Source organism: Musa acuminata, chromosome BXJ3-9, assembly GCF_036884655.1.
Source record: "Musa acuminata AAA Group cultivar baxijiao chromosome BXJ3-9, Cavendish_Baxijiao_AAA, whole genome shotgun sequence".
Classification (NCBI taxonomy): Eukaryota; Viridiplantae; Streptophyta; class Magnoliopsida; order Zingiberales; family Musaceae; genus Musa; species Musa acuminata.
Genome location: NC_088357.1, coordinates 20,536,799 through 20,559,376, shown reverse-complemented (window position 1 = coordinate 20,559,376; position 22,578 = coordinate 20,536,799).

The window sequence follows — 22,578 nt, the reverse complement described above, 5'->3', positions numbered from 1 at the left end:
AAGGCTTAGTTCCTTTCTTATTTTAAATAATTTTACCAAAGGCAAGGTTGATACTACATTGTTTATCAAACACTTTGAAAATAATTTTCTTATTGTACAAATTTATGTTGACGATATTATTTTTGGTTCTTCGGATGAATCACTATGTGAATCATTTGCCAAATGTATGAGTCATGAATTTGAAATGAGTTTAATGGGTGAATTAACCTTCTTTCTAGAATTACAAATCAAACAACTTAGTGATGGTATATTTCTTAACCAATCTAAATACACATTAGAATTGTTAAAACGATTTAACATGAATAATTCAAGAGCGATAAACACCCCTATGAGTACTTCGACTAAGTTAGATATAGATGAAAATAGTAAAAATTTCGATAAAAAAATATATAGGGGAATGATAGGTAGTCTAAACTACCTTACCGCGACTAGACCAGACATCATGTTTAGTGTAGGACTTTATGCTAGATTCCAATCTAATCCTAAACTATCTCATCTTAAGAGTGTTAAAAGAATATTTAGATATCTTAAAGGAACTCCAAATTTAGGATTGTGGTATCCAAAGTTTGATAAATTCGATTTAATAGCTTATGCAGATGTCGATTTTGGCAGATGCAGGATAGATAGAAAAAGTACATCCGGAATATGCCAATTTTTAGGACATGCACTTGTTTCTTGGAGTTCCAAGAAACAAAATTCAATTGCACTATCTACAGCGGAAGCTGAATACATTGCTGCAAGTGCATGCTGTGCACAAGTTGTTTGGATGAAAAATACATTAGAAGACTATGGAATTCACTTAAAAAATATTCCCATAAAATGTGATAATACAAGTGCCATATGTCTTACCAAAAATCTAATTCAGCACTCTAGAACTAAGCATATAGATATTAGACATCATTTCATATGCGATCATGTTCTTAACAATAATGTCGTTCTAGAATTTATTGACATAAAGCATCAATTAGCAGATATTTTTACAAAAGCCTTAAATGAAGACCAATTTGAATTTATTAGAAGGGAACTAGGCATGTTAAATTGTCCCTTAAAGTAAGTTTGTTTGAATGTATTTTTCGAAGAATGTCTCATCCTTGTTCCGTTCTTTTGTGGATTTAATTTCATTCTCTTCTTTCGATTCCAAATGATATATTAAAGTACAACTCAATATCTCAACCTTTCTTGAGTCAAACACCTCTGGAAATCAAGAAGGGGGAAGAAAAATTTTCTTTCTTTCTTCCGCGGCAAGCCAGGGGTGGCACCGCCAGAATCGGTGCCTAAGCGCTCGGGCACCAGGCGGTGGCACCGCTTGTTTTGGTGGTGGCACCACCCGAGAGCCATTTTATAACCCGAGGGGTTAGGGCCGGCGGTGACACCGCCCCCAACCCGTGAGGAATCGCCTCTACTTCTCCCACAACCTCTCCAAAGCTTCATTCCAGCATTTAGAACCCTTGGAAAGTGATTCTTGTTGGTCAAAGCTCTCCATCTTCTAAGAGATTCTCAATAAGGTAAAATCTAAAATTTTTCCTCTCTTCTCATTAGTTTATCTACTCCTTACAGTTTCATCTATCATATCTAGATAATGGCTCCAAAAAGATCAAAAGGGAAAAGGGTTGAAGGAGATTCATATGACCAAGACCTTTTTAGATCCAAAGAAGTAGCTTTTAGGTTTCCAAACTTCAAAACTAGATGTATCCATAAGGGTAAACACGTTGATCTCAATGAACTAGGAAACCTATAACCTATTAGGTGGTTTGCACATCTAGATGCCCTACCTCTGTTATAAATAAATGAATCAGTCTATCCTAGGTTAGTCAGGCTATTTTATGCAAACTTATATGTGGATAATGATAGCCTAAGTACTTACCTACTAGGAACACAAATTAGAATTTTTTATAGTACTATTTGTGAACTGATTGGAATCACTGAAAAAGATAGGGGTTGTTATTTTAGAGGTAAATGGGATGTCAATACAATCGGAGCAACCTACTCCGAAGCCGTCGAAACTATTTTTGCAAATCTTGACCTCGGCATAATACCCAAGAGTTGTGAGCACCTACTGCCCTTTAACTCTAAAATCCTTCATCATATCATAACTAGCATACTATTCCCTAAGCAATTTCATCTTGATGAAATGAGTCAAATAGAACTAAGCACCATGTATTGGATTATGACCAGTTAACATAACTATTTTTGATACTCAATCCGGCAACACATGCAAGATATTATAGCTAAAGACACTATGTTGCCATATGGAGGGTTAATCACTCAATTCCTACTTGCCCATAACATTTGTATCCCACCCGATGAAGAAACAATTCAAAGTGATCGGTATAACATTATCAATAGAAATCTGCTGAAAAGACTTAAGTGCACATTTAGCAATGGTATATAGGTTAGGCAACCTAGAAGGACTGATCCAATTCCCCCACCAGTAGAACACCCTGAAACACCAATTCTTAGGGGAAATGAAACTCCTCCTCCTAGTCCCTTTGGCACAGCACCTTCGACTCATGTTTCATCCTCCGAAGAAATCATTATGGTAGAATTAAATCAGATCAAATCGTAGCAAGAACAAATTCAAATCCAGCAAATTGAAATTTTGAAGGAACTACGACAAATGAATCAAAAAATAGATGTCATATATTAGTACTGTGGCTTACCTCCTAAGGAATAATCGATGTAGTTTCTTGTTCTGTTCTGATTACTCTTCATGTGAAGTTAGAAGTCCATCATCTTCTGTTGAACAAAAACTGAACCTTTGTTTTAAGATGTATTGTTAAATTCTGGATGTTTGCTGATTTGGTTTTGAATATGGATAAATATTCCTTGCAACATTAATTTTGAATGATGAATTTCGTATGATTAATCTTTATGCTACCTTCTTTTGATCATAAACTGTGTACTTCAAGTCTCATCTCCTTCTCTTTTTTCTTTTGTTGATGACAAAGGGGGAGAAGTGATGACTTGTATGACTTATGCGCATCGATAGCATGACTTATATAAATTGCAAAAGGTTGTCTTATATGCCTTGCTTATCTTACATATCTTATTCTTTGAGTATATCGCAAGATTGGTTGATCATATCATATCATGAAATTCATGTTGAAAATCTTTATCATATTTTTTATCTCTCGTCAAAGTGAAAATTGTCTCTTATCATTTGACTTGAAAATGATTTTCAATAGCTAAAAATTATGAGAAATACAAAGGTTCATATTTGCTCATGCTTAATAAGACAATGATAAGTTCAACGTTAGAACTTATCGATTTATGCTTGAATTCAAAGGGATCAAATTCAAGTGGTTTTATCTTCTCACAATATGGCATATAGATACGGGGAGTTATGTTTAACTCTGTCATCAATTGATTGTCATCATCAAAAAGGGGGAGATTGTTGAATCTCGGATTTTGATGATGAAATCAATTGATGAGTTAATTGATCTAATCCATATTATTGAAGTTGAGTGTGCAGGATTTACTACGACAGCCTAAAAACATAAAGCAAGGATACCGGAGTCAAGTTCGATGGATGTTTGAGAGTCCGAAGATTCGTCGGAGATGCTGTCGGAACCAACCAAGAAAGATCGGAGACTTGTCGGAACTTTCAGAAGTCTGCTGAAGAGATCGTTGGAGGTTCGCAGAGATCACCTAGAAGGCTCGGCTACTCTTTGAACTCATCATAAGATCGGGAGCCTGTTGGGAGTCCGCTGGAAGAAACCAGAGGGCATATCGGAAGTTCACCAAAAGAATGCGGGAAAGCTTGCCGAAATAAAACTTGACGTTGGCCGATTAAATACTTGCTTAGGATTATGTTTTTAGGTATGTAGTTAACATGTAATTAGGGATAGGATTAAGGGACAATCCTATACCTTGGTTAGGGGCCAACTGGGCCCAAAAGAGACTTGGTTTTGGTCGGACGTAAAGCCCAACCAGAAAATTATAAGGATGGGCGGTGGAACTGCCGGACTGGGTGGTGGCACTGCCCAGAACCCGAAGTGATAGGTCGTGGCACCGCCAGACTAGGTAGTGGCACCGCTCAGCACCCGAGACCAAGCGGTGGCACAGCCACCGACAGGCGGTGGCACCGCCAGTACGCCTACCTGACAGGACATTGACAAGCGGTGGCACCGCCACCGATAGGCGGTGGCATCGCTAGCCTCGGAAACCCAAGAGGAATTCAAATTTAGAGCCCAAATTTGAACCCTCTTGGGGCCTATAAATACCCCTCAATTCTCAGCTGAGAATACACCTTTTGCAAAGCAATAGTTTGGGTTAAGAGATTTAAAATAGTCTTAGCAAGTCTTGTTTTTCATATTGCTTTAAGTGTTCACCTCCTCCCATCTTGTTGAAAAGAATTGTAAGAGTGTGAACTACTTGTAAAGGTTGTAAGAGAGGTATTATTCCTTCCCCTACAAGAGATTTGCTAGTGGAAGTTGGGAGCCTCTTCGAAGTAGGCTTCGTAAGTGGATGTAGGTCATTTTGACCGAACCACTTTAAAAACTACTGCGTTATCTGGTTTGCATCCTACTCTTGCCATTTACATACTACAAACTTCTTTACTTAGTCATTACACTTCCATACGTTTCTAAGTTATCATGCTTCCAAATCGGTTCTCATCGATATTGTTTGTTATCGTGCGAAAGATTTTTCCGAAACCGAAGTTTTAATCCACTGCACTAATTCACCCCCCCCTCTTAGTGCCACTCCGATCCTAACAATCCTAACATTTTTATCACATTCGGAGACGATAAAAAAGAAAAAAATATTGACAAAGAAAATATAGGTAACAAATCAAACCTTTTAATTGAAAATATTTTATTAGTAGATAGTTTAAAATATAACTTGCTAATCATCGTCAATTGTGTGATAAGGGTTATAACATAAAATTTGAATCTAATGCTTGCATTATAGAAATACCACACAAAAATAGATTTTTGATTGCCTTAAGGACTAATAATATGTATACCATTAACCTTGATGAGTTTTGTGATGAAACTTACCTTTCGGTTTTAAACAATGACACATGGCTTTGGGATAGGAGACTAGGTCATGCTAGCATGAAGCTAATCTCACAAATTATAACTAAAGAACTAGTGAGAGGAATGCCTAACATTAAATTTATCAAAGGTAAAGTTTATGATGCATGCCAACTAGGTAAACAAATAAAAAGTAGCTTTAAATCTAAAAATCAAATAAGCACATCTAGACTATTATAATTAATCCATATAGATTTATTTGGATAAATTGATATAACATGTCTAGGAGATAGTAAATATGCTTTCGTTATAGTTGATGATTATAGTATATATACTTGGACATACTTCTTGGCACATAAATTAATTGCTTTAAATATTTTTTTAAATTTTATAAACTAGTTCAAAATAAAATGGGTTTTATGATTTCCTCTATTTGAAGTGATCATGGTGATGAATTTCAAAACCATGATTTTCAAAATTTTTATGATTTAAATGGGTATAATCATAACTACTCTACTCCAAGAAACTCATAACAAAATGGAGTTGTTGAGAGAAAAAATAGGAGTTTACAAGAGATGGCAAGAATCATGTTAAACGAACATAGCCTACCCAAATAATTTTAGGACGAAGCCATTAACATAGCATGCTATGTCATGAATAGGGTGTTAGGATCAAGAGCACTAAGAGGGGGGGGGGGGGGGGTGAATTAGTGCAGCGGAAAACTTTGGACGTTTAAAATTACGTTCGTACGGTAAAAGCGATTTCAGTAGAAAAGCTGATTCGTAAATCATTTAACTTGTGATTAGGCAAGAAGTAGTTAAAACGAATCTATGAAGGTAGTTTGCAGTTGTGATGGAAATCAGAATGTAAGCGCAAACTGAAATATGATGTTCGTACGAGAAAAGCGATTTACGTCTAAACATCGATTTGGAAAATACTGAGCTTGGAAACACAATCGTAAAAGCGCAGAAGGCAGTAAGCTATGAAGGTGGTTTCAGTAAGGATAATAAGCTCAAAGTAAATGCAAACCAGAGAGCAGCGCGATTTTAGAGTGATTCGGTCAATCTTGACCTACATCCACTTCTTGCATCCTCTACCGATGAGGTCACCGACGTCCACTAGAGGCCTTCCTTCAATAGGCGAAGGCCAACCACCCTTTTACAGATTCACTCCTTTTGATGGGCTTAGGAGACAACCCTTACAAACTTTTCTCTCCTCTCTTGAAAGATCTAAACTTGGAAGAAAAGAGGGAGAAGAACCTTTAGCTTATACAACACTTTTGAGCTCTAAAAATCATAGAGTAAGATCAGGATTTTGGTGGGTTTTCATTGCTCTTTCATTGCTGAAAGAGTGGGGTATTTATAGGCCCCAAACCAGTTTGAATTTGGAGCTCAAAACTATCATTTCCCGGAATTTTGGGGTCTAGCGGTTGCACCACCTGATTGGGGCGGTTGCACCTCCTGGTAGAGCTCGGAGACCGAGCTCAGGCGGTGCCACCGCTTAACTGGGGCGGTTGCACCGCCCAGCCAGAGCTCGGAGACCGAGCTCAGGTGGTTGCACCGCCCAGCCAGAACTCGGAGACTGAGCCCTGGGCGGTGCCACCGCTGACCCAAGTGGTGCCACCTTTGGGCGAGAGATCTGGATTTGAATGGGTTGATCCATTTAGCCCAATTTGATTCTTTCAAGGGCCCAATTGCCCCTGGATTAAGTTAATGGGATCACCTCCCATTTCTAACTTAATCATCGTGCTAACTACGATAATTCTTAAGACTTTTACTACAGCTTGCTCTGGTGCGTCAATCGCTTCTTCCGACGAACTTCCGGCGAACATCCGACAGACCTTTGGCGATGCTCCTATGGACTTCTGGCAAACTCCTGGACTTGCGACGATCCACTTGGTGAGTTCTGACGAGCTTCTTTTGGCAAGCTCCTGGACTTCTCGGATTTGTTCCTGCAGAACCTCCGACGACCGTCCGGACTTCCATCAAGCTCCCAAACTCCTAACGTGATCATAGTCTTGACTCCGGCGTAACTCCTACTGCATGTCTTACTTTCATCATAGTTAATCCTGCACACTTATCTCAACATATGGATTAGATAACAAATGACAATTGACGTCATCATCAAAATCCGAGATTCAACACAGGGTTCTTGTAAGACCTCTCCTATCTAAAACTCTCTATGAATTGTGGAATAATAAGAGATCCAATATTTTATATTTCAAAGTTTTTGGTTGTAAATGCTTTATTTTAAATGAAAATGATGCCTTAAGAAAATTTGATGTAAAATCCGATGAAGGTATCTTTCTTAGATATTCCTCCATTTATAAAGCTTATCGTATCTTTAATAAAAAGAACTTTAGTCATTGAGGATTCCATTCATATTGTTTTTAATGAGCTTCCCGAATTTAAGAAAGATAATTTTGATGATGATTTTAATGCTTTAAATTTGAATGAAAATTCTCCTCCTCCAAGCAACTTCGATGTATCTTTTTCCAAAGAATCCTTACCTAAGGAATGAAAGTATGTAAATGCTCATCCGAAGGAGCTAATCATTAGATATACATCAAAAAGTGTTCAAACTCATTTTTCTTTTAAAAATTTTTGTGCGAATGCGATCTTTTTGTCTCAAATTAAGCCTAAATGCATTGACAAGGTTTTAAAAGATAAATCTTAGATTTTTACAATGCATGGGGAGTTAAATCAATTTGAGAGAAATGAGATATGGAAGCTTATTCCTAAACCTAGTTACCATCTTGTAATTAGCACTAAATGGATCTTTAAAAACAAGCAAGATAAACTTAGTATCGTGGTTTGAAATAAGGCTAGATTACTGGCCAAAGGTTTCAACCAAAAAAAAAAATCGCTTATGAAGAAACCTTCGCTCGTGTGGCAAGATTAGAAGCCATAAGGATACTATTTGCCTATGCTAGTTATAATAATTTTAAGTTATTTCAAATTGATGTTAAAAGTACTTTTCTTAATGGCTTTATTTTCGAAGAAGTTTATGTTGAACAACTACCCGAATTTAAAAATGCTCTTTTTTTAAATCATGTTTATAGGTTGTTTGAGGCTCTCTATAGTTTGAAGCAAGCCCCAAGAGCTTGGTATGAGAGATTTAGTTCTTTTCTAATTAAGAATGATTTTTTAAGAGACAAGGTCGATACCACATTGTTTGTTAAATATTTTAAAAATATTTTTTTTATTATTCAAACTTACGTTGATGATTTTTTTTTTGGTTCTATAGATGAGTCTTTATGTGAATCTTTTACTAATAGTATGAGCCAAGAATTCAAAATGAGTTTAATGGAAGAATTAACCTTTTTCCTAGGTTTACAAATCAAACAACTTAGTGATGGAACTTTTGTTAGTCAAACTAAGTATATATTAGATCTATTAAAATGAATTAATATGAATAGTGCTAAGGCTATTAATACACCAATGAGCACTTCTACAAAATTAAATATAGACATTGATGGAGAATGTTTTGATTAAAAAACTTATAGGGGTATGATAGGTAGTTTACTATACCTCACAACAACTAAACCTGATATTATGTTTAGTATTGGACTATATGCTACATTTCAATCTAATCCCAAGCAATCTCACTTAAAAGCTGTTAAAAGGATTTTTAAATACTTAAAAGGAACTCCTATTCTAGGATTATGATATTCAAAAATAAAAAAATTTTGAATTGATTGCTTATGTCGATACTGATTTTGCTTGATGTAGAATATATAGAAAAAACACATATGGAATATGTCAACTCTTAGGTCATTCACTTGTTTCTTGCCCTTCTAAAAAATAAAATTCGGTTGCATTATCTACAATCGAGGCTGAATATATGTAGTAGGTGCATGTTGTCCAAAAGTTATTTGGATGAAAAACACTTTAGAAGATTATAAAATTTATTTGAAAAGTATCTCTATAAAATGTGATAATACTAGTACTATTTATTTAACAAAATATCTCATTCAACACTCGAGAACTAAACATATTGATATTAGGCATCATTTTATTAGAGATCATGTTAATAACCATGAGATATCTCTAGAATTTATTGATATAAAACATCAATTAGCCGATATTTTTACAAAACCATTGAATGAGGAGCAATTTGATTTTATAAGAAGAGAATTAGGTATGTTAAATCTTTCTAATGTATGAATTCCTCTTATACATTTTTTGGATTTCTTGATTTTTTGTAACTTGAGTTTTCTTTTTAAATCAAGATCATTTTCTATCATCCTTCCTCTTTCAATTTACAAAAGTAGAGCTTTGATTCATGGACTTTTTTATTCATGACTTGATCTCTCTTTCATTCATGTGATGATTGAAATATTTGCACCATTGAATATTTACACCATGTGATGATTGTGATGATTGTTATCTTGTTCATCTCAAAGAAGAAGCAAGAGTACTCACTTGCTAACATCTCAAAAAAAAAAAAAAAAGCTAGAAAAAGAGAAAGTATAGCTTGCACATCTCAAGAAAACCAAGAGAAAGCTAGAAAGTCTAACTTTCACAATTCATAAAGCAAAATGTATTGGATTGAATGTTAAATGTAGGATAAGGTGAATGTTGAATTATTGATGCAAACAGTGCATGTTGAATGATTGATGTAGTGCACCAGCAGTGGCACCACTGGACTAGCGATAGCACTGCTTACAAGTGGTAGGACCACCGAATTAGCAGTATCACCACCCGAACCCATACCCTATAAAAGCCCTAGTTAGGGTCGGCGATAGAACTGCCCCTAACCTTCTCTACACCCCTCTAAACTTCTCTACACCCCTCTAAACTACTCCTCACCCCTCATTCCTCTTACTCTTCCTCTAGAAACTCAAGAAACCCCTCTTTTTTATAAAGCTAAGGATCAATCTCAACCCCTTTAGTGATAATAAGAAGATTAACTACAAGGATAACTCTTAAACCTTTCTCTCATTATCAATTTATTGCTTGATCTTATCTCTTATTATTGGTAATATATGTAGTTCGCATGACACTTAAAAGATCCTCAAGGGACAAAGGAAAAAGGAGATTAGATGAAACATTTGATTCTATATTGTTTGACTCATATGAACATGCCCTTAGATTCCCAACTTTTGAGTCTAGAAATGTACATAAGTGAAAATATGTAGATATAGAAGAATTAAGTGATTTAAAAATAATTCAATGGTTTGCTAACTTAGATGTTATTGTAATTTTTCAAATTAGTGAACCTATCTATCCTAGACTTATTCGATTATTTTACAATAACTTGTATGTAGATGAACATGATAAGATATCTACTTATCTTTTGGGGCATCATATACCCATTACGGATAGCACAATTTACAATCTTATAGGAATTCCTGAAAAAAGAAGAGGTTGTTATTTTAGAGGACAATGAGATACTGAATCGATTGGGGTTACATATTCTGAGGCATTAGGTACTATCTTCGAAAATCCTAATATATCTATTATTCCTAAAAGTTGTGAGCATATGCTATCATTCAATACAAAACTACATCACATCATGATTAGTATTCTGCTTCCCAAACAATACCATCATGATGAAGTTAATCAAATGGAAATAGATACAATGTATTAGATTATGACAGGAAATAATAACTGCTTTGGATATTTGATACGCCATAACATGATTGAGTTGTCAATGAAAGACATAATGCTTCCATATGGAGGCTTGATTACTAGACTGATATATGCACATGATATAGTTATTCCACCAAATGAAAAAACTATGAAACTAGATAAATTCAACATTATCAATAGAAACTTATTAAGAAGATTAAGATACATAGTAATGAACCATGTTTGGACTAGATTACCTAGGAGAACTGATCCTCCCCCACTTGAACCAGAACCAGAAACACCTATACATAGGGGAAGTCAATCTCATCCTACTAGTCCATTTGAGGCAGCACCTCTGATAGATCCAACACCCTCCTCATCTACTGATTCCATAGCAACTCGACTGGATCGAATTGAACTTCGTCATGATCAAATTTTAACTAAGATACAACACATTCATACTCAGTTTGATACTTTATTTAGGCATTTTGGATTACCACCACCTGAGTCGCTTGTATATTTCTTATTTTTGTTGATGACAAAGGGGGAGAAGTCGATGGTTTCTTGATGTGTACCTTGTCTTGCACTCTTTGGTCTTACATTCTTTGATATTATAATGTACCGTTTAATGAATTGTACTATTTGATGTTATAATGTACCTTTTAATATCTTGCACTTCTTGATGTTATAATGTACCTTTCAATGTTTTGTACTATTTGATATTATGATGTACTTTTGATGATATTATGAAGATATGCATATAATACTTTTGATATTATGATGATGTAATGTATGAAGTGTGAAATGATGAATTTTACAAAGAAAATGATTAAAATTATTTTAACTTGAATTATAAAGTTATTGTTTTCTAAAATTCAAAATTTCTTTTAATATGATATATAGATAGCAAGAGTTTAGTTTAAACTCCAGCATCAATTAGTTATCATCATTAAAAAATGAGGAGATTACTGAATCCCGGATTGATGAAATCAATTAAAGAATTTACGATCTAATGTGTTGTTTCATAAAAGTAATGTAGGACTAACTTCAATCATGAAAAGGTAAAACAATTAAAGCAAAAGAATTAGAAGTTGGGCTAGAGTCAGATATCGGGCATTGGGCTAGATGAATTGAATAATGTGCCAAGATCAGACGTTATAGGAGTTAACATGCCGATGGATTGGATGATACGCTAAAGGTTCGGACGATGTATTGGAAGTTTGTCGAGAGCTCAAATGAATAAATGATAAGCTAGACAACTTAGATTTATTATTTTTATAATTATTTATCTTAATCTTTGTATTTAGGTTTTAATTTGAGTTAGGCTTAGGTGTAGCCCTACTAACTCAATTAGGGAACGACTGGACCCGAATTAGGGCTGAATTAGGCTTGTTTGGCCCATTTAGTGACTTGGAGCCACGTCAAGCGGTGGCACCACCAAGGCTAGTGGTGGAACTGCTTGAGACTCGGCCTCTCAGAACTTGTTTGGGCGGTAGTACCGTCGATAGTTAATATTGTCATGCGGTGTTACCGCCTTATTAGACGGTGGTACCACTAGAGCCTAGTCTTTGAGGGTATATCAAATAGTCGTACCGCTCAGACTAGCGGTAGTACCACCAGTTGTTAGGGGAGCAAGCGGTGGTACCACCCAGTACTAGCGATGGTACCGCCCAATATTGGTGATACCGTCAATACCCCGAAAACCTAGGATGAAACATTTGTTGGCTCCATTTTTTAAGTCATTTGGGGCTTATAAATACCCCACACTTTCTTGCTTGACAAAGCATGAAAAGTGAACAAAAGTCTTGAGATTATGAGTTATAAAAGTCTTAAAAAAGTGCTAAGTATCCTCCTCCTCCTTCTTAAGATTTGTGATCATGCTAAGAGAGGTGTGAGGCTTGTAAAGGTTGTCTCCTGAACCTGTGAAAAGGAAAAAGAGTTGTAAGAGGGTAGTTGGTCTTCACCCATTGAAAGAAGACTCTTAGTGAACATCAATAGCCTTGACGGAAGAGGAATCAAGAGTGAACATAGGTCACGACAATCGAACCGCTATAAACTTGGTTTGTATTTACATTATATTTTTCATTGCTATTACTATTTGAATTAATTACTTAGTTCACTTACTCCAAGTCAAGCACATTTTCGATATGATTTTTCATCGAATGTATGTAAGTTTTCAAAATCGACGTTTTTATCATAAGCACTAATTAACCCCCCCCCCCCCCCCCCTCTTAGTGCCAAAATGGTCCTAACAAGGTCCATACAGTTTCTCCTCGAGTCTTGCTCTAATCGGATTCTCTTGGAGAACACTTTTTCTCTCAATCCAAATGACCTTGGCTAAGGATTTGTTTGAGCAAGAACATATGAGATATTTCTCTCATGTTACCGAGAGCGGATGATCCTTTATTGATACTCAATAGCTCTTGTAAGGTTAGTTTCCACTCTCGATGACCAGTTGTGCTAGATCTAGAACTTCCAAACATACAAGTCTAATATTAAAAAATGGAGTATTCATATAGGACATTCTTAGTATTCTAAGTCTAAGAACCAAGTACACCATTAGGATGACGGAATCATTATTTGACAATGCTGTATCATTAACCATCCAATATTCCGTGAGCATCAATCAGTGAACTCATTCTCCAATTAGCACTTGCATTGTAGCCTTAGTGTCCTCACATGAGCAGCTTTGAGAGCAATCGCTTCTATCATATGGATGGGTATATAGTACACTAGCCTGTCTGGTTATCTCGATGTCCCTCTCGAGTATCCTATGACTAGGATTATTTAGGATCTGTTTTCAAAGGTAAATCGGTCTCATTATTGTAATATCATCATGATCTGATTCTCATTGCATAGATCCATGGATATCATAATATATTTATGCAATAACTAATATAAAGTGAAAAAATATAATAATAATAATAAGTAAAAAAAGTACATATCATGTCACACGTGTCATCACTCACGTGATTGGCTTATAGGGCACCTATGACTAGCAAGCCATATAGGGTATGACAGCCCTATAGAAGCTATATAGCATTATTATGTGTGCCAATTGTAGCAGCACCATTTCCCGTGGCAACTACGATGGCTGCGCAGCATTGGTGCTTGTGGTGGCTACGATAGTTGCAACGATTGCGAAGCACCACTGCAGCATTGCTACCAGTGATGACTATAGCAACACCTTTGTGGTAGTGCTTACTGGCCACAACCAATGTCAACTAGACATTGAAGGTTGCAGTTTCCAATGGTTGCACAATAGGATGCATGGGCATAGTCGCACATCGTGGTGACAATGGAAGTCGTCGGACGACATGTGTGCACAGTTGTGCGATTGGCAGTGCTCGGTCAATGGTGCACCATAGAGGCCTTCCATCAATGAGGGTTGTCGGGCAGTGCACATGCACAATTGCGTGTGGACGAGGAGGCTATGCGCAAGTAGTGGCTACGCATAGTGGCAATTGCCACGCCTCATGAAGCGATCGCAAATGGCGATTATGGTGCCTCGCACAAGTGACTACAACACCTCGCACAAGCGGCGTCCATGCATGGCAATGGTCATGCCTCACGCAGTGATCGTAGAAAGAGAGTGACAATTAGGATATTTAATAAAAGGATTGTTTTGACTCTAATAAATAAAATAATTTCAATTTAATTTCCTAAGTTTACTTTTCAATTACACCCTTAAGAAATTAAATTTTTTTATTATATATCCTAATTAATTATAGCTTTACCCTTTAGAAATTAAAATTTTTTTACTTATATCCTTAATTATAAGATTGACTAAATTGATTTATTTTAATCAAATACTTTAATCGGACTTGATCATGACTTTATTTAGACTACTTGATTGGATTTAGATTAGATTAATCAAGTTTTGATCGAATTTAGAGAAAGTAAAATTTTGATTGATTTTCTATTTTTATCAAACTTTAATTTTGATGGACTTAATTGGACGAATAGTCAAATCAAATCTATGAGTCCAATTTGGGTAACCTAATTTTAGGTCTGCCTAATTAAATAGGGTTGACTGGTATAAGTGTTTCATGCGAAATTAAAAAATATAAATTATGATTTTTTATAGTTTTCTCATATGTCATATTGATAAAATTTTACATGTGATAAATAAAATTCTAATTATTGTTCTTGGAGATTTGTTTGGTTATTCACATGTACATATTTGAAATTATAAAATAATATTTATTTTTCACATAAAGATATGATTTATATTTCATCATGATTATAGTTATCATATGAGTTTTTCTTTATGCTGATTAATATTCAATAATTATTATGGTTATTATTATTATTAAATAATTTTAATATAAATTAAATTAAAGAAATTTGGTGAATATTATTTGTAACTCATATCTTTAAGTTCTATCTGATTAGTAGTGACCAAAGCACCTTATGATAGTAGACTTATGGGATATGAATTACAATATATATTTTATTATATATAAGATAATTTAAATTATATTTTATATTATTGTATTGGTCTTGTAGTTGTTAAAGTGGTTAAGACTTATAACTTATAAAATTATATTAAGAAATTAATCCTAAATGATATTAAGAAAAATAATATTCATAATAGTACACATAATTATGAGATTAAATAATCTCAAAGGAGAATCTATTTCAAATAATTATGTGATAAGGTAGGATAATATTATTTTGGATATCTTTGTAGTTTAGGGTTGTATACTTAAAAGTAACAATACTATTCTACGAGGATGATATCAATTCTCCATAAATATTTTTGTATAAATACTAGCCTTGTCAATAAATAATTGAGATAAATGATTGGGAAATGTTTAAAAGACTCAATTTTATGATAATTGTTAATATTATTTAGACTTCATTATAATATACAATTAGTGTATTAGAATATTTATAAATTAATTTAAATTTATTAACAATTGGTTGACATATTAATGAAAGAACTGATTGAAATTCAGTATGATAGTATTTGAGAAATTTAAGATTATATCCTTGATATAGCTGACAAAATTGTAAGCTCAAGAACATGGAGCTTAAATATAGTTAAGTCATTTCTTGTATAATTTATTCTTAATTCTATATCTTCTTAGTTTAACATATTTAAAATTTATTATAATAAAATTAAGGATTAGTGAAACTTGAATAAGCTAACTAGTATATGTGTTTAGAAATAATTAAGTTTAAAGTAGGTAAAACACATAATATTTCGATAGTACTCAAGGAGTGGGTAATAATAAAAAAAGTTGAAGTGTAAATCACTTGAGTTTATAAATATTAATAAAAGAATTGATTGTAATTCAGTATGATAGTATTTTATGAATTCAAGACTATATCCTTAATATGGTTGATAAAATTATAAGCTTAAAAACATTAAGATTGAATATAGTTGAGTCATTTCTTGTATAATTTATTCTTAATTATATTTCTTCTTAGTTTGGTTCATTTAAAATTTACTATAATAAAATTAAGGATAACTGAAACTTAAATAAGCTAACTAGTATACGTGTTTGGAAAGAATTAACATTAAAGTAGGAAAGACTCATAATATTTTGATACTACTTAAGGAGCAGGTAATAATAAAAAAAGTTGAAGTGTAAATCACTTGAGTTTATAAATATTAATAAAAAATTTTATTGAAATTCAGTATAACAGTATTTAAAAAATTCAAGATTATATTTTCAAAATAACTAGCAAAATTATAAGCTTAAGGACAGTGAACTTTAATATAGTTGAATCATTTCTCATATAATTTATTTTTAATTCTTTTTTTTAGCTCATTTAAAATTTATTATAATAAAATTAAGGATAAGTGAAACTTAAATAAGCTGACTAGTATATGTGTTCAGAAAGAATTAAGATTAAAGTAGAAAAGACTCATAGTATTTTGATACTACTAAAGGAGTGGGTATTAATAATAAAAGTTAAAGTGTAAATTACTTTGTTTATAAATATTAATAAAAGAACTGATTGAAATTTAGTATAATAGTATTTGAGGAATTCAAGATTATATCCTCAATATGGCTGATAAAATTATAAGCTTAAGAATATTAAGTATAAATATAGTCGAGTCATTTCTCGTATAATTTATTTTGAATCATGTTTCTTCTTACTTTGGCTCATTTAAAATTTATTATAATAAAATTAAGAATAGTTAAAACTTAAATAAGCCGACTAGAATATGTGTTTGGAAAGAATTATGTTTAAAGTATGAAAGACTTATAATATTTTGATACTACTCAAGGAGTGGGTAATAATAAAAATAGTTGAAGTGTAAATCACTCGAGTTTAAAATTCTTATATACACTCATAAAAAGAAAATATTTATAGTAAAGTATTATTTCTGTGGCAAGGAAGATCAGGTTAAGAAGGATTATAAGGTTTAGTTTGAAAGGGAAAAGTGTAAGTATGGTCTTTGTATGTTTTAAATCAAATATTACAAAAATTTTCTAATACTTGTTGGATTGATTTTAATGCTTCAAGATATATATTACCAATAATAGAGATTCAGTTTATCATAGAAACCAAAAGATAATAAAATATTTATCATTATAAAAAATCATTTTCAAGCGAAAGGAATAGTAGTTGGTACTTATCACTTATGCCTAGAGATGATTCATTTTCTGGTTCTTGAGGATGCATATTATGTTCCTATAATTCTAAACATTTGGGTTCATTATATCGAATTGTCATGGTATTATTTACCTTTCGATAGTCATAAACGTAATATATTTATAATTCAATAAAAGTTAAATTTTAAATTATGTATAATGGTTTATATAGATCTAATATAAATCTTGAGTTTGCAATGATCTTGTAATCAAATACTAGAATGAAATATAGTTTTACTAACTCTTTTAGATTATATATGCTCACATATGCAAGTCACTTCATATTTCTTGTTTTGGTAGAGAGAGATATTTTATAACCTATATAGATTACTTTTTGAGATATAACTATCTAAGGTTTCTGGTTATTGACACCTTTAAGTTTATATAAATGAAGTTAAGAGACAATTAGATATAGAAGTTACAAATTATTAGATATGGTAAGGGTGATAAATTTTATAATAGTTATGATGAACTAGATCATAATTCTAATACATTTGGCTAGATTCCTAGAAAAAGTAGAGTATTTGTACTTAGTATGTTTTACTAAATATATCATAGTAGAATAAGATTGCTTAAAGGTAAAATCATACTATTATATGAGCTTGATAAGTTATTTTTTTGTACCTAAATCAATATGAAGATAAGCTCTAAGGATGATTATGTATATCTTGAACAAGATTCCTAGTAAATCAATTACATAAACTCTTTTGAGTTATAGATTTATAGAAAACCTAACTTGAGACATTTACATATTTAGGAATATCCTACCGAGAGAAAAATATTCAAATCACATAAAAATAAATTGGATTCATGAACTATTTTAGATATTTTATTGGTTATCCAAAAAAATTTAAATAAGTATAGATTTTATTGCTCTAATCATAGTGTAGGATAGTTTAATTTGGTGATGCAGGATTCTTAGAAAATAACAAATTAGTGGGAGTGAAAAATCTTAAAATTTAATTTTAATATTGAGAAAACACAAGTTGACATTCCTTCATTATTTTATATTCGAAATATTATTATTCCTCATTACTAAATGATTTGATAAAGACGAATAACGAAATATCATTAGTTAACTCTCATATAATATTGATGTCATTGTTGATAAACTTGTAGAATAATCATAATCGGTAGTTTTGAGAATATCTCAAAGAGAAAGGAGATTTATCATTTTTTATTATTATATGGTATATATATGAGAATCGGATTATGATATAGAAATTAAACGAGTCTCTTATTATTTTTATAAGTTATATAAAGTAATAATTCTGAAAAGTTGTATAATTCAATTAAAGATGAGTTAAAATCAATGACCAAAATGATGTCTAATAACTCATCGAATTGCTCAATAATTGTAAAAGAGTATGTTACAACTTAAAGGATAATATCGAATGATATAACGATCATATTTATAGTCAAAGATTTAACTCATAAAGAATGTATTGTTTATAATAGAATATTTTTTTATTTTTTAAATAAACTCATTAAGAATTGTTATAATATAAGTAGTTCATTATGATTTTGAGTTACATCATATAGATGTGAAAATAAGTTTTCTGAGTAGGTATTTAGATTTATATAGGTTAACTTAAATGATTCATAGAAAAAATAAAAGAAATATATAAATTAATATATAAATTTAGAAAATTCATTTATGACCTTAATAAGCCTATACACAATAGTATATAAAATTTTTGATATTATAACTTTCTTTAAATTTATAAAAATTACTTTTGATTAATATTTATATATGAAGATTAGTGGGAGTTGTTGAATCTCGGATTTTGATGATGAAACCAATCAATATGTGTTTATGTTTTAATCTGTGTTTTGAGTGACACAGGATGCTTTGATTAGGATGAGACAATTAAAGCAAGAAAAATCATATTGGGCCGGAGGAACATGTCAGAAGATTGGATGTCAAACCGGTGGATCGGTCGACGTATCGACAAAAGGCTTTGGGCCGTGGATTCGGGCATCGGGCCAAGGAGAGCAGAGATTACACCAAGGATATCGGAGTTTCAGAGTCAACTGGCCGATTGGGCAATAGGCCGCAAGAGAGGACGATGTGCTGAAGAATCGGACGAAGCGTCGAGGGACCAATGACATGCCGGACAACTTGATTAGATGCTTAGGATTAATTGTATAGATCGAAGTATGTTTTAAATGTGCAGGATTAACTACGATAGCAAGATATGAAGCAAAATGAAGCCTCGAAGTCAAGATAGAGATCACGTTGGGAGTTCGAGAGTTCATCGGAAGTCCGTACGTTCGTCGGAAGTTCTGCGGGAACCAGCCGATAAGCCGTGGAGCTTGCTAGAGAAGCTCGTCAAAAATCACCAAGAAGATCGTCGTGATGTCCAGGAGCTTGCCGGGAGTCCGCCGGAACATTGCCAAGAGTTCGTCGGAGGTTCACCGGAAGCTTGCCGGAAGAATTGACAAAGGGATTCATTTAGCTTAGAATATGTCTTAGGAATCATAGTTATTATGTAATTGGGATTGGATTTGGGCCAACCTAATTAGGGTCCAGCTAGGCCCATGTAATCACTGTGTTGGGCCCAATAAGAAGCCCAAACAGTGCCCCAAGAAGACTCACCGTCGTGGCACAGTCTTCGAGGTCGTGTCAGGCGATGGTACTGCTAGTTTGGGCGGTTGTACCGCCCCTAGCAGGGTGCCAAGCGGTGGTACCACACAGCACTCTGCCCTTGGCGGTGGTACCGCCCGTGCCCGGGGAACCCGGGATGAGATGTTTTTAGACTCTAAGTTTAAATCAACTTGAAGCCTATAAATACCCCTCCCATCCCTGGTTAAAGCACACAAGCATAGAGAGATTAAAAGAGAGAAAACGCTGCTGCAATCTCTAGAATTTCCCTCCTCTAAATTCTAAGTGTTAGAATTCTGTTTAGAAGGAGGTCTTGTAAGGGTTGTCTCCTAAACCCAATAAAAGGAGAAGAGGGGTGTTAGAAGGAGGTTGATCTTCACCTAGTAAAGGAAGATTGTTAGTAGATGCCGGTGGCCTTGACGGAAGAGGAATCAGAGGAGTGGATGTAGGTCACGATTGACCGAATCAGAGGAATCGTTCAAAAGCTTATTGCCTTCAATACATTTACGTATGCTTTCAAGTTAAGTTTCTGAAATCAGTTTTACGTCGGAATCAGTTTTTATCATACGAGAGATTTGACGAAGTTGACGTTTTTATCCGCTGCACTAATTCACCCCCCCTCTTAGTGACAACCCTGATCCTAACAATTGGTATCAGAGCCATGGTTTTCTATTTTGGTTTAACACCCAAATAGAAATGACTCATTTCGGCTTTCAAGAGGGTCAATCTCTCATTCATCCTCCCGTTTTCAATGGGACGGACTACACTTATTGGAAAACTTGAATGAGAGTTTTCTTGCTTTCATTAAATCTTGATTTATGGCATATAGTCGAAAATGGATTTGAAATGTCTTCTCTTCCAATGAACCATTGGAATGATTTAGAGAAGAAGACGTTTTCTCTAAATGCAAAGGCTATGAATGCCTTGTTTTTTCACTTTAGATAAAAATAAATTCAATCGGGTTTCTTTGTGCGAAATGACTTTTGACATATGGCACACTCTTGAAATTACATACGAAGGCACTTCTAGAGTTAAAGATTCAAAAATCAACTTTTTAATGCATGATTTCGAGCTTTTTCGAATGAAGCCGAGCGAAACCATTGTTGACATGTACACCCATTTTATGGATGTCGTCAATGGTTTAAAAGCTCTTGGAAAATGTTTCTCGAATTTTGAAATTGTTAGTAAAGTTTTATGATCACTTTCTAAAGCTTGGGAATCAAAAGTAACGGCAATACAAGAAACAAAAGATTTAAATATTTTTTCACTTAAAGAATTTATTGGCTCATTGATGACATATGAAATGGTGCGCAATGCACATGATGAACATAATGAACAAAACAACCTTCCAAAGAACAGGAACGATTTGGGACATAGAACATTTGAAGACCACTCGAGCATAAGCTCAAGTGATGGTGAACAAGAACTACTCACTTAGAAATTTAAAAGATTAAAGAACCAAAAATTTAAGAACAAAAAGAACGGAACTACTTACTTTGAACGTAAGAAGAACAACACAAAGTGGGATGAATCGAGCTCCTCCGAAGACGAGGAAAAAATTAACAAAGGCGAGGTGGCAAACTATGCCTTAACGACATTCAACGATGAGGTAATCGAAACCCCCTTAATTTATTTTGTAATTACTCGATGTTTTCCATGATGCATTTTCATTTTTAGAATAATTATTTTTCTTGAAAATTACATTTAAAAAAATATGAAAATGCAAGAATATGATCATGCTCGTAATTTTGAAAATAATCATGAAAAATACATATTTTATGATAAACAAACAAAATGATTTTGATTGAAAATATGAAATCATGCTATATGTTGTTAAGAAGTAATAATGTGTATCATGTTGATTTCCATTGTTATTTCTCGATTTTGATTAAATAAAATCATGTTTGTAGAAATGCATAATGATGTAATATTAAATATTTTGATACCATGGTTGACAATTTTATGCATGAGATTTTAAGTTATGTGTTATTTTCATGAGTGTATTTGAAAAACATAAGGAAAAACCATGTCGGAATGCATGAAAGTGTTAAATTTCATTTTCAGATTCTCTTGATTTTTGTGATTTATTGATTTTGATGGTTTTATGATGAAATTCATTTTTCGGTCCTAAACATTGATGTATGTTTTTTTTATTTAACATAAATGAAAAAGCATGCTAACATGAAATCAATCACTTAAAATGAAATACTTAAAAAAGGGAAAATATATTATCAATGAAATCATGAATCTACTTATGTTATGAATTTTGTGAACCATAAAAATGATTTTGGTGATTTGAATTTGAGATGAGTTTTATCAAAATCATGATCTTGATTTCTTGGAATAATATGAGATTTCCCTTGATGATCATCTCGATTATTTAAAAGGAGATTTGTCGAAATGATTCATGGAATTTTCGATTCATGACTTGATCCTTCATTTGCTTATGAGATGGTTGAAATCTTTGTACCTTTGAATTCTTCCCTTCTCCTTTCGATTTTTGAATTTATGCATGTTAAAGATTTGAAACCATGTTTTGATATCATGCATACCCAAGAAATGTTAATTTGACAAAATGAATGATGATTTTTCTCTTGAATATAACTTGTGATATGTTTTTTTTATGAATCATCATCTTGATTTCTCGATATTCAATACATGAAATTTTATTATGAATCAAGATTTTTTGTTTAATCAATCTCCTAAGATTTTCTTTCGATTATTTATTGGGAGGTTTTTCAAAAAGTAATCATGTCTTTTGGTATTCACATGTTCAAATCTTTCATGATAGGATCTTTATGCAATTTCTTATA